The sequence below is a fragment of the Triticum urartu genome, chromosome 3, assembly GCF_003073215.2.
Source record: "Triticum urartu cultivar G1812 chromosome 3, Tu2.1, whole genome shotgun sequence".
In the NCBI taxonomy this organism is placed as follows: Eukaryota; Viridiplantae; Streptophyta; class Magnoliopsida; order Poales; family Poaceae; genus Triticum; species Triticum urartu.
In genome coordinates this window covers 585,061,775-585,075,230 of record NC_053024.1, presented here as the reverse complement: position 1 = coordinate 585,075,230, position 13,456 = coordinate 585,061,775, and positions in this window count along the sequence as shown.

Here is a 13,456-nt window from a genome sequence, read left to right as displayed (position 1 = left end):
TGGCTTTTGCCGCTCAAATCATTCCACATCCCATGATAAGGTTATTATATTCACCCACGATCTCACACGATCTCCACCTCACTGTACGTGGGGGACACATGTTTCTAGGATGAGAAGGGTCAGGGGCACATTCGTCATATTTCCTCGAGTGAGCGGTTTTTCACCTCGGCTATAAATACCCCTCACCCTCCTCAGACTGCATTTACCCCGCTCGACCTCACTTCCCTCGCTCGAGATCTCAGACCTGGCGCCGCCGCTACTTCCATCGTCTCCGATGAGGAAGAGCTTCACTGCCTCGACCTCGTCACCATCGTACTCGCGCCGGCAGTGAAAATCTTCACACCGTTGCCGCCGTAGCTGTCTTCCGCCGCCAAGTTAGGGCTTGGAAGATCTGAACGGACGAACTTCCCATCTACAACTCCCAGTTGATCATGTTGTTCATCAAGGGTAAATAAAATCTATTTTTACTGCCCTTGTTGATTCTGATGATTTCCACAAAATCTTCAAAAGGTGTTTATTCTTGAACTTCCCCACTCGTAAACACCACACATGCATTTGTTCTTGTTTTGTTTCTCTAAGAAACATGTTTTTCAAGATTCCTCAATTGTGTGGATTTTCAATCTATACAACTCTGGAACCTAAGTCAAAGACCGCTTAGTGAAATTCCTCAAGACACTCCTGGTCAAATTCCTCAAACATGTTTCTTTTGAAAAACTTCTGAGAACGCATATGACCTTTCCAAATTCTTCGCACCTATACTCTGTTCACAGGTACACATGTCCGTTGCTGAATCTCTAGGTTCTCATCAACTTAACTCATTTGCAGTGTTCCTTGAAGACAAATTGCATACCTCGGTAGAGAATTCTATTGTTCAAAATCCTCAGCTGAAGAAAATGGCTGATGGCAAGAGACCTCTGAAGGGATGGAAGAGACCATAATTGAATACAGCGTTTCAGATCCCTATTGACATTTATGAGGAATATTGCACTCCTTATGAAGCCAAACATGGCAAGGAGAACAAAAATCAGCGCAAGGTGCACATTCAGAGGATAGAAAGAAGATGGGCACAGGAATGGGGGGAGTACAAATATGTAACTCCAAAATACATGAAGAAATTCGCTTTACACCCTCCTTGCACAAGACCTCCATTGGCACCTGGCCAAATTGCTGATCCCACTAGCCTCTAACACGGTGAGGACTATCTAGATGAATGGGCCAAGCGGCAAGCCAAGTTGGCCAAAATGGCCAAGGAAGCAGTGAGGAAATTCAATGAAGACTCTGCTGCTCCCGCTATTGAGGCCTCTGCTAGCAAGCCTAAGAAGGCTATGCCCAAGAAGCCTGCACACAAGCCCAGTTCCTCTGCAATGCCCTCACGGCATATTCCTCAAGCAGCTCCAGTCCTCACCATTGCAAGACCTTCAGCTGCTACTGCAAAGTCCTCGGCACCTGTGCACCTTGTCTCGTCCCAAAGAATAACTCGTATCTCTATTTCTTCAGGAGCGTCTGCAAGTTATTCAGCCCCTCCTCAGTCCTCAACAGGCCCAACTCCGCTGAAGAAAAATGCCACTGCTGGATGAGGCACAAGGCCAAGTCCTCACAAGAAGCAGGTTGCCTTCCAAGTCCCATCGAGTGAAGACGAAGCTGATGTTGAGTGTCGGTGTTCTGGGAACGGGGGTCCCCAGACTTGCTTGCCTATGGCCCATGGCGTGGCTCCCTCAGTGGCCCTGTACGGCCCACCTTCACCAGCAAACACTCAAGACCCTCGGGAAGGGCCGAGCCTTGCAAGGAGGACGATGCAAGACCGCCTCAGGAGCGGCCTCACCAGGCTGGCTCGCGAGGGGCGGAGAGATCAAGGAAAGGGACACCTCGCGAGGTTTGTGTGACGCAAGCCATGACGACTAGAGTCAAGTGGGCGCCAGGCGGGCGCCAATGTGTGCAGTGTCCTTGTTTCCTATTTGGTGCTAAAGAGGCAAGCACAGGCGAGGAGTCCCGAGGCATCAGGCAAAGGTTTCCATATCGGTGCAATGAGACGAAGACCAGCAGGGCAGCAGGACGGAGGTCACCGTGGAGCCCAAGACGACGTCATCAACAGAGCCTTTGGCAAGCGAAGACTACTTTTGTCAGGATAGCTTGTACTAGTTTTCCCCCTTCAAACTGGCCATTGTGGGATCCCTTCCTGCCTAATATTTGGGAAGAGGACCCGGGCCTCTATATATAGGACTAACCACCACCATAGAGGGAGATCTGGACACATCACCAGAGAGACTCATCTAGAGAGAGAGAGAGACCATCGACAACCACACAAGTTCACCAAGCACAAGAACACCTCTCCTCAGGAGGCTATTCTTCCATTGTAACTGTTCATCCTCAGCCCAAGAGGCAATCCACCACACCACACTGGAGTAGGGTATTACACCACATCGGTGGCCCGAACCAGTATAAACTCTTATGTCTCTTGTTCTTTGGGTTTGTCGAGCTAGCCCGTGAGATCATAGTGTGCGCAAGCTAGAGAGGGGGGAGATCTTCATGCGCAACCCAGTGTTCGAACCTTAAGGGTTTTGCTGGAACCCAAAATCCAACATTTGGTGCGCCAGGTAGGGGTGTGCTTGAGCTTTCTCCTTCGTCGATCCGCGCTTCGCCACTCCACCAAGTTCATGGCCGGCGCTCACCGGGCCGCCCTCGCCACCCGTGTCGCCCAGACAGCCCCTGTCGGCGGGCCTCCTCGTCGTTCTCCATCACCCGCCGCCATCGCCGCCACCGCCCCGATGGCAAATGAGCAGCAAGCTTCCTCACTGCACCCCTCTATGCGGCGAGACGGCCGCACCGCCACCCCGTCGCTGACTCCGGCCGGCTCATCATCTCATGCTCGCCGCGCACCCATGGACACGCAGGCCGCGCTGCTCATGGCACGTGAGCTCTTGCGCTACCGCCCAGTTGATGACCTCTACGAGGACTGGTTGAACCGTGTTGCCGAGCTCGTCAGCGCCGCGGGTGGCTCCCATGCAGCACCCCTCTCGCTGCCTTGCCTGCCCCAAGCTGAGGGCGATGTGGCTCACAGAGCGCCTCCGGCCCCTCCGCACCAAGAAGGTGCCCTCGCGCCGAGACGTGCGGCTCATGGTGCTCCTCCGCCTCCTCCGAGTCAAGACGGTGTCCTCGCTCCAAGATGTGCGGTCTCGTGGTGTGATCCACTATGCCGTGCGCCCGCACAAGAAGAAAGAAGCTGCCAAGAGATCCCTCCTCTGCAAGAAAACGCTCCACTGTCCCAGCACCGCCACGTCAGGATCGCTTGCCACGGCAGGACCATGCGCCACTTGCCGTGCCAGCGCAGGGACACTAAGATCAAGCTCCGCCTCCATGACAGGCCCCGGTGGCCACGGCAGGCTGCCGCGCCTTCACTCCTGAGCTATGTAGCATCGTCTAGCCAGGCAAGTTCAAGCCGGATCTTCCCCCTCGCTACGACGGCATCCCTGACCCCGCGGAGTTCTTACAGCTCTACGAGCTGAGCATCGAGGCGGCCAACCGCGACGAAAAGGTCATGGCGAACTGGTTTCCCATGGCCCTCAAGGACGGCGCCCGCTCGTGGCTCCTGAACCTGCCCTCGGGCTCGATTTCCTCCTGGAATGAAATGCGCAACCACTTCATCACCAACTTACAGGGCACTCGCGACCGCCCCCCGACCGCGGGTGACCTGCACCGCATCAAGCAACAGCCGGGAGAGACCCTCTAGAAGTACATCCAATGCTTCAACATCGTGGGCCTGAAGATCCCCAAGGTGACGAATGAGGCCATCATCTCAGCGTTCTCTGATGGCGTTCGCGACATCAAAATGAAGGAGGAGATCGCCATCCATGAGGAGTTGTGCACAACTTTGGAGCTGTTCAACATAGCAACCAAGTGCGCGAGAGCTGAGGAGGGGTGCCTCTCCCTCGTCGAGCTCCCTGCTGCGGATCCAGAGGAGAAGAAGGCCAAGGTCCAAGACGTGAAGTGCAAAGGGGTGGCCGTACTTGCGGCAGAACCAGATACCAAGTGCGGCCGAGACCTTCCTGAGTCGTCCAAGGGCAGTCGTACGTTCTGTGCCTTCCACAACATGCGCAGCCACAACACCAACGATTGTCAAGAGCTCAGGGCCTTTCGAGATGGATGCTTCGGTTGACGCCCCGAGCGCAACGACCGGGGCTACGGCCGAGGAGGTGGACGAGGTGGAGGACGTTGGGACAACCGTGGGGCCCGCCAGGAGTGGCGCGACCAGCCTCGTGAGGGCGCCTGGGAAAGCGACCCACACTCGCGAGGACCGTCCTTAGAGCAACCCTGGTCTCCCTCCGCTGCCATCGCCGCCAAGGAGGAGCGACGACGACCAACAGGATAAAGGTGCTGGGGGCTTCCAGGAGCCGCGCGCCATCGCCTGCATCTTGGGTGGCGCTCAGGCCCCATCCTCCCAGCGTATCATCAAGCAAGTTTTCTCGCGAGGTGAATGCAGCCCTCCCCAAGCTCGAGGCTACGCGCTCGCTAAGATGGTCCAAGTACGCCATCACCTTTATCTTGGCGTACCAACTCAAATGCGCGGCAACCGCTGGCGTCCTCTCGATGCTCTGTTCACCCATCATCAGCAATGTCCAAGTCACCAAGACCCTCATCGACGGTGGCGCAGGGCTCAGTGTCCTGTCCGTCGTGATGTTCGATAGCCTCCAAGGGCCATACGATCAGCTCCAGCCCACCAAGCCTTTCTCAGGAGTGACTGACGGCTCCACCACCCCGATAGGGCAAGTTCGTCTCCCTGTCACCTTCGGCGCATGCGACAACTACCGCACCGAGCTCGTCGACTTTGATGTCGCCCACATCCGCCTGCCGTACAATGCCATCCCCGGGTACCCAGCGCTAGCCAAATTCATGGCAGTCACCCACCATGGATACAACATCCTCAAGATGTTGGGAAGTGGCGGGATCATCACAGTCCCCTGCGAAGAAAGAGACATGGTGTGCTCCCTCGAGCGCGCCTTCCAAGCCGCAGCAGTTGAAGACCCTGGCAGTGCATATGTGCAGTACCCTCCTGAGGCCAACCCCAAGAAGAAGAAGAAGAAGAAGCTACTCCGCACTAGGCCTCAGGCGAGCGGCGCCTCCAGCGGCGCCACCTCAGGATAGGTGCCCGCGCCTGGCGTACCTCCCTCCCTCGGATAGGGACGCATGCCCGACGCCCTCCTCGGGCAGGGCTCGGGGGTTCTCTTTTGGAGGGCCTCGGACCTGGCCAGCATCACAAGGGAGGCGCTCGGGCACCACGTGGAGGCGTGCTTTGCGGCACGTTTCCTTTAGGAGGACACCGGGCGAGGAGCGCCCGGCTCTCAGGCGTTCATCGTCAAGGCCACTCAGGAGCTTCAGGAAGCGAGAGAAATACGTGGCGACCGCCGTCCTCCTGGCGCTGCTCCCCATCCAGGCGAGGGTGGTGAGCTGCGTGTCTACATCGACATTCCGAGGCTAAACAGGGCCGCATCTCAGGAGCGCTTCTGGCCTTCGCGTGCTGGACGGTGTGAGGGTCCACCTCACAGCTATGTTCGCATGCCATTCGGTCTGCCGAGCATGGCAGCCACCTTCCAGGGCAACCTATGGAGCATCCTAGTTGGTCAGGAGGCCTGGCATCACGCAGTCCTGGCGGAGATGGAGACGGTCATCAGGAGGCAACCTGAGCCTCCAGAGCCTCCCGAGGCTCTGGGTCTTGATGGCTCGTGAGGAGCGACTTCTTCGCCACGTGTCTTCAGCTACCTCAACACTCCTTCGACAACCAGATCAGGTGACATTTTCCAAGTTTATTTAGCTGGGAGCGCCCCCTGGGCTGCATCATTCCCAGGCTGCGTGGGTCTGTCCCTACGGCATGTATCCACCCGTATCTTTAGTTCACCCTGCTGGGGGCGCCCCTCGGGCTGCATCATCCCCAGGCTGCTTGGGTCGAACCCAGTGGCATCTATCGTTCTTGCATTTACCTAAGCTAGTTCGCTTTCAAGCATAACCTATCTGTGGCCATCACTGCCTGCTTGATTATTGCCCTCCACGGGAATCTCTCATGCTGGCACAGCGCTTGTGCTCGGGTCCGTCCCTGCAACACTCACAAATCTGAGCGATCGAGCTCCTGCTCGCGGCACGCCCGCACATGCCACCTCACCAGACCCTCAGTGCCTTCACCTCCTTGTGAAGCAACCAGTGGCAGACCGGCAATCACCATGGCAATTTGTGCTTCCTCGCGCTAACTTGCAGGAACTTCCCGAGTACTACAGCGGGCGGTACCGCGGTCTCTCTCCCTTCTCCATGCAATTCGCTTGCGCGTTAAAAGGGGGAGTCCTGAGCATCACGACTCAGGAGCTCTTACTGGCTCTCCAGCCCTCTTCCCTGGCCTTGATCACGGCATCGCGACCTGGCATACCAGCGGCGGCTGAGCTCGCTCCAGGGCCGGGACCTGAGGACGTAGAGCACACAGAAGAGCATGGAGAGGAGGGGGAGGCTCGCACGGGCCTAACCTAGCTACCCAACAGCGGCCGACTCACAAGTCTGGCGCAACATGAGGAACCATCTCCGGAATGCCAAGATAAGTCTCGCGTCTGGATTAACCCAACGCTACGGCATAAGACCCCCGCCTTTGGCTGCCATGCTGCGGACGCGTCGCCTCCCTTTCCCATCCTCAAGTAGCTACTTACACGCTAAAGGGGACCTCTTGAGTATAGCGCCTCAGGAGCTCTTACTGGACCTCGGGCCGCTCACCTCCTGGCCTTGACCACGGCATCGCGACCTGGCATACCAGCGATGGCTGCAGCCTGCCTGGGGACCGGGACCTGTCGGTGTAGAGCATCAAGCTGCCGCGGCATTGGAAAGGGGAGACCGAGCCTTAACACGACATGTGTTCGCAAATTTTTCATGAAAAGAATAATATCAACAAAAGACATCACAGACCCTTTACATGCCCCCATGGGGTCCACTTCAATTCCTCGCATGGGAACAGGAAAGAAGGGAGTTCCTAGGAGCTCTATCTACACGCACCGAACATCGCCGACGCCATCATCAATAGTGGGCCTCCGGAGGCCGGCGCCAACCCCATCCAGATCAGCGACGGAGGCGGCCGGACGTTGCAGCCTTGCTCCGGGCCCGGCGAGAGCTCGTGGGCACATAGCTCTCATCGCTTGTGTCTGGAGTCTCGACGAGCTCGGAAGGGAGTTCCTAGGAGCTCTATCTACACGCACCGAACATCGCCGACGCCATCATCAACAGTGGGCCTCCGGAGGCCGGCGCCAACCCCATCCAGATCAGCGACGGAGGCGGCCGGACGTTGCAGCCTTGCTCCGGGCCCGGCGAGAGCTCGTGGGCACGTAGCTCTCATCGCTTGTGTCTGGAGTCTCGACGAGCTCGGGAGAGTCGCTGGACCACCAGGAGTCACCACTGTCACTGGGGGAGGTGCTGGCGAGCCCAGCGACAGGCTCGGCATTGGTCGCTGCGCCGTCCTGACGACCCCCTGTAGGGCAGCACTCCAAGCGGCGGACTTCCTCGTCGAAGACCTTGAAGAACATCGTGGAGGCGCCGTCGTACCTGAAATGGATGGCGAGGGTGTGATATGTCTTCGTCGTATCTATAATTTTTGATTTTTCCATGCCAATATTATACAACTTTCATATACTTTTGGCAACTTTTTATACTATTTTTTTGGGACTAACATATTGATCCAGTGCCCCAGTGCCAGTTCCTGTTTGTTGCATGTTTCTTGTTTCGCAGTAAATCCATATCAGACAGAGTCCAAATGGGATAAAAACCGATGGAGATTTTTTTTAAAATATATGTGGATTTTGGGAAGTGAAATCAACACGAGATGATGCTCGAGGGGCCCACGAGGCAGGGGGCGCACCCCTGACCCTCGTGGCCACCCTGTAAGGCGGTTGGTGCCCTTATTTTGCCGCAAGAAAGCTAATATCCAGGTGAAAATTATGTCCAAAATTCAGCCCAATCGGAGTTACGGATCTCCGGAAATATAAGAAACGGTGAAAGGGCATAATCTGGAATGCAGAAACAGAGAGAGACAGAAAGACAGATCCAATCTCAGAGGGGCTCTCGACCCTCCCATGCCATGGAGACCATGGACCAGAGGGGAAAGCCTTCTCCCATCTAGGGGGAAGGTCAAGGATGAAGAAGAATAAGAAGGGGGGCTCTCCCCCCTCTCTCCCGGTGGCGCCGGAACGCCCCGGGGCCATCATCGTCACTGCAATCTACACCAACAACTTCACTGCCGTCATCACCAACTCTTCCCCCCTCTATGGAGCGGTGTAACCCCTCTTTTACATGCTGTAATCTCTACTTAAACATGGTGCTCAACGCTATATATTATTTCCCAATGATGTATGGCTATCCTATGATGTTTGAGTAGATATGTTTTGTCCTATGGGTTAATTGATGATCGTGATTGGTTTGAGTTGCATATTTTATTATTGGTGTCGTCCTATGGTGCTCTCCGTGTCGCGCAAGCGTGAGGGATCCATGCTGTAGGGTTTGAAATATGTTGATGATTTTCTTATGGTGGGTGGCGTGAGTGATAGAAACACAGACCCGAGTAAGTAGGTTGTTTGCGTATGGGAATAAAGTGGACTTGATGTGTTATAATGCTATGGTTTTGTTTTACCTTAATGATCTTTAGTAGTTGCGGATGCTTTCTAGAGTTCCAATCATAAGTGCATATGATCCAAGAAGAGAAAGTATGTTAGCTTATGCCTCTCCCTCAAATAAAATTGCAATAATGATTACCGGTCTAGTTATCGATTGCCTAGGGACAAATAACTTTCTTGTGTGACAAAAAGCACTCTACTAAAACTAAATTAGTTGTGTATTCATCTAAACAGCCCCTACTTTTTATTTACGCGTTCTTTATTATCTTGCAAACCTATCCAACATCACCTACAAAGTGCTTCTAGTTTCATACTTGTTCCAGGTAAAGCGAACGTTAGGCGTGCGTAGAGTTGTATCGGTGGTCGATAGAACTTGAGGGAATATTTGTTCTACCTTTAGCTCCATGTTGGGTTCGACACTCTTACTTACCGAAAGAGGCTACAATTTATCCCCTATACTTGTGGGTTATCAAGACCTTTTTCGGGCGCCATTGTTGGGGAGTTATAGCGTGGGGTGCATATTCTCGTGTGTGCTTGTTTGCTTTATCACTAAGTAGTTTTTATTTTATGTTCTAAGTTGTTCTCTATCTCTAGTTATGGATATGGAACACGAAATACCAAAAAATTTAGGTTTGCTTGCTACTCATGGAGATGGGGAACCTCCTAAAACCCTCGATGCTCATTATGTGAAAGATATTATGTACTACTTTGATAATCCTGAGAAAACCCCATTCAACTTTATAATGGGAGTAACGTTGGATCAACGTGAATACTTTAGGGATTATCGCTTGACTCAAAAAGGGAAAGTATTATGGGATAAATTTTATATGTTGCATTGGTATGCTCGGCAACTATGCTTTAGATATGATTATACTTGTTGCTCTAGAATGAAGGCTCCACACCTTCCCTTTTCATGCGAATTTAATGATAAGAAACCTTAGCTTCTTATGCTAATGGTATATATGATTACTATGATGTGGCACAAATAGAAGAATTCGTTGCTTTTATGGGTGCTTATGAAATTGAATCTTTGTTTAAAGAGTTTGAAGATTTTGATGATTTTTATAGACCTGAAAATTTAGCTATCCTTAAATATTGCTATGAGAATTATAAATACAATTATGATATTGATGAATTTATTGAGAAAGTCTCCGCTGTCCGAAGAGACTAATATTTTGCAGGAGTCTATGGAAGAAGAAATTGATGAAACTGTGAGCTCATGGATGAAAAAGATGATGAGGAGAGCGAAGAACAAAAGGAGGAAGAGCGGATTAGCTACCCATGCCTACCTTTGAATGAGAGTAACTCTTCAACTCATACATTATTTAATTTTCCATCGTGCTTACCGAAGGATGATTGCTATGATGATTGTTATGATCCCGTTGATTCTTTTGAAATATCCCTTTTTGATGATGCTTGCTATGCTTGTGGCCAAGATGCCAATATGAATTATGCTTATGGATATGAACTTGCTATAGTTCCTTATGTTAAACATTAAATTGTTGCTATTGCACCCATGCATGATAGTCCTATTATCTATTTGAATTCTCCATACTACACTATATCGGAGAAGTTTGTCCTTATTAAGGATTATATTGATGGGTTGTGTTTCACTACTACACATGATGATTTTTATAGATATAATATGCATGTGCTTGCTGCTCCTACTTTTAATTATTATGAGAAAGGAACTACATCTCCGCCTCTCTATGTTTCCAATATGATAAAATTGCAAGAAACTGTTTATACTATGCATTGGCCTTTACTATGTGTGCATGAATTATTCTTTTATGACATGCCGATGCATAGGAAGAGAGTTAGACTTCGTCATTACATGATATATGTTGCTTTGTGCTCACTACTAAATCACAAATCATTGTTAATTAAAATTGGCTTTGATATACCTTGGGATCCTGGTGGATTCATTACTTGAGCACCTTATGCCTAGCTTAATGGCTTTAAATAAAGCGCTGCCAAGGAGACAACCCGGAAGTTTTGGAGAGTCATTTTTTTCTGTTAAGTGCTTTTATAAAGTTTAAAAACAAAACATAAATAAAGAGGGGAACCCAAAACTTTTCAGAAAGGAAAGTGGAAGTGAGAGCAACAAGCATTGTTGAAGTGGCGGAGCTCCTTGAACTTTGTTCATGCTCACGGAAACTTTGTGGATCTTGATTATAGAAACTTTTCAACAAAAATAATTATCCCCTTGTACAATTCCATTGTAATATAAAAATAATGTGCCAAGATTTTCCTTTAGGAGGTTTACATTGCTTGTTGGTTTGTGCGGTGCGAGACAGAAACTTTGGCTATAGTGCGCGATTTTAAATTTTTTTACTGGAATGTCAAACAGTTCTGAAACATTTTGCACTGTCTTTCTATACAAATTGTTTATTTTTCCTAATTGTTTCAGAATTTTTGGAGTACCAGAAGTGTGGTTAATGTTCAGATTACTACATACTGTCCTGTTTAAGACAGATTATGTTTTTGATGCACAGTTTGCTTGTTTTGATGAAACCATCAATTCCTATCAGTGGATTACCCCATGGAAAAGTTATATTACAGTAGCTACAATGCAAAAACAAAATATGAATTGGTTTGCAATAGTATTTAGAGAAGTGATTTGCTTTATTATACTAACGGATCTTACCGAACTTTCTGTTAAGTTTTGTGTGATTGAAGTTTTCAAGTTTTGGGAGAGATCACGACGGATGAAAGAATAAGGAGTCGCAAGAGCCTAAGCTTGGGGATGCCCGAGGAACCCCAAGGAAATATTCAAGGACTCCCAAACAACCAAGCTTGGGGATGCCCCGGAAGGCATCCGGCCCCTCTTTCTTCTAACAATCATCGGTAATTTTACTTGGAGCTATATTTTTATTCGTCACATGATATGTGTAAATCTTGGAGCGTCTTTTGCATTTAGTTTTCACTTCTCTTTGATGCACCATGCTGGTATGAGTTAGTCCTTGGTTCATTTATAGAATTCTCATTGCACTTCACTTATATCTTTTGAGTACGGCTTTATAGAATGCTTCATGTGCTTCAGTTATATCTTTTGAAGTTTAGATTGCATGTTTCTCTTCACATAGAAAACCGCCATTTGTAGAATGCTCTTTTGCTTCACTTATATTTTTTAGAGCGTGGGCATATCTTTTGTAGAAAGAATTAAACTCTCTTGCTTCCCTTATATCTATTTAGAGAGATGACAGGAACTGGTCATTCACATGGTTAGTCATAAAATCCTACATAAAACTTGTAGATCACTGAATATGATATGTTTGATTCCTTGCAATAGTTTTGTGATATAAAGATGGTGATATTAGAGTCATGCTAGTGGGTAGTTGTGGATTGTAGAAATACTTGTGTTGAAGTTTGTGATTCCCATAGCATGCACGTATGGTGAACCGTTATGTGATGAAGTCGGAGCTTGAGGTATTTATTGATTGTCTTCCTTATGAGTGGCGGTCGGGGACGAGCGATAGTCTTTTCCTGCCAATCTATCCTCCTAGGAGCATGCGCGTAGTACTTTGTTTTGATGACTAATAGATTTTTGCAATAAGTATGTGTAACATCCCAAATTTTCAATTTGGAATGTTATACATACGTCATTCATGCATATCATATTTTGTGCATTTAGTTTTCTGCGACCCTCAAAATTCTAAGCAACTCAAGGACCCTTGGAGAGAGTTGGGGATTTCACCGTTTTGCATATTTGAATTTTATCAGATATGAAAACAAGGATCACTTTGGTTTTAATTAATTTTCTCTCCGAAAATATTTCATATCAAAATATATGAGAGGAGATAATATGACTTCTCCGAAATAAATGAAATATTGGAAGAAAACTATTAAAATCAATTTGCAAATTTTTATTTGGATTTTATTACAATTTTATTGAATTAGGAAAAATTTGATTTTTCAAAAATTGCATTATAGGCCCAAATAAATGTTCACTCTATCTGGCTTATTTTTAGAGGACGGGGAAAATTTATTTTAGGATTTTTGGAGTCCGTTTAGTATTCCTTTTCTTTCTTTGTCTGCGGGTTGGAATATTTAAAAAAATCAAACCGACTTCGGGCCATAACCGGCCAGGACTCCCCAGGTCGGCCCCCTCTTATAAGTCGCCCCGCAGCCCACCCGTTGACCGGTCGGTTTTCCACGGTTAACCCCGGTTTTCTTTTAGTTTCCGGTTTAATTTATTAGATCAATTCGGTTTTCCTTCGGTTTACTTATTTTGCGGACATTCGTCCGTATGTTCGTTTTAACGAACACCGTTCACCCGTTAGCCGCAGACAGCGAATGTTCGTTCGTTAGCCTGTTCGTCATTTTTTCTTTTTCCAGGGTTTTCCGCGATTATTTTCGATCGCGATCTCTGCTCTAATTTTCAATCTAGTTTATCTTTTCGCTCGTTTATCGGACTCAGGCGATTCAAGCGCCTGGATCTTCGTCTCGAAACCCTCTATTTGTTTAACTGACTTGAACAAGATTTTGGTACTGTAAAATTTGACTTTAGTCCAGATTAGTAATCAGATCTTGTTTCTTTCGCAGTTTGAGTTTCGTTGTTTCGTTTGATATGATTCTTTTTGCAAACCAGAGTTCTTAAGTTGAACTTTCTGGTTAGATCTTCTTATTTGAGATTTACCCGTGCATCTTTGCTTGATTGCTTATGTATGCTATTGTTTGTTTGCGATAGAACACCCAGAGTGCGAAGCGTGCTACTATGAGTCTTTAGGTTTTGCAGATCATCAGCAAGGCAAGTAACACATTGGTCCCTCATAATACCAGCTCTATGGGTCCTTTTGGTGGTAGTGTGGATTTAAATCTCTCTCTGT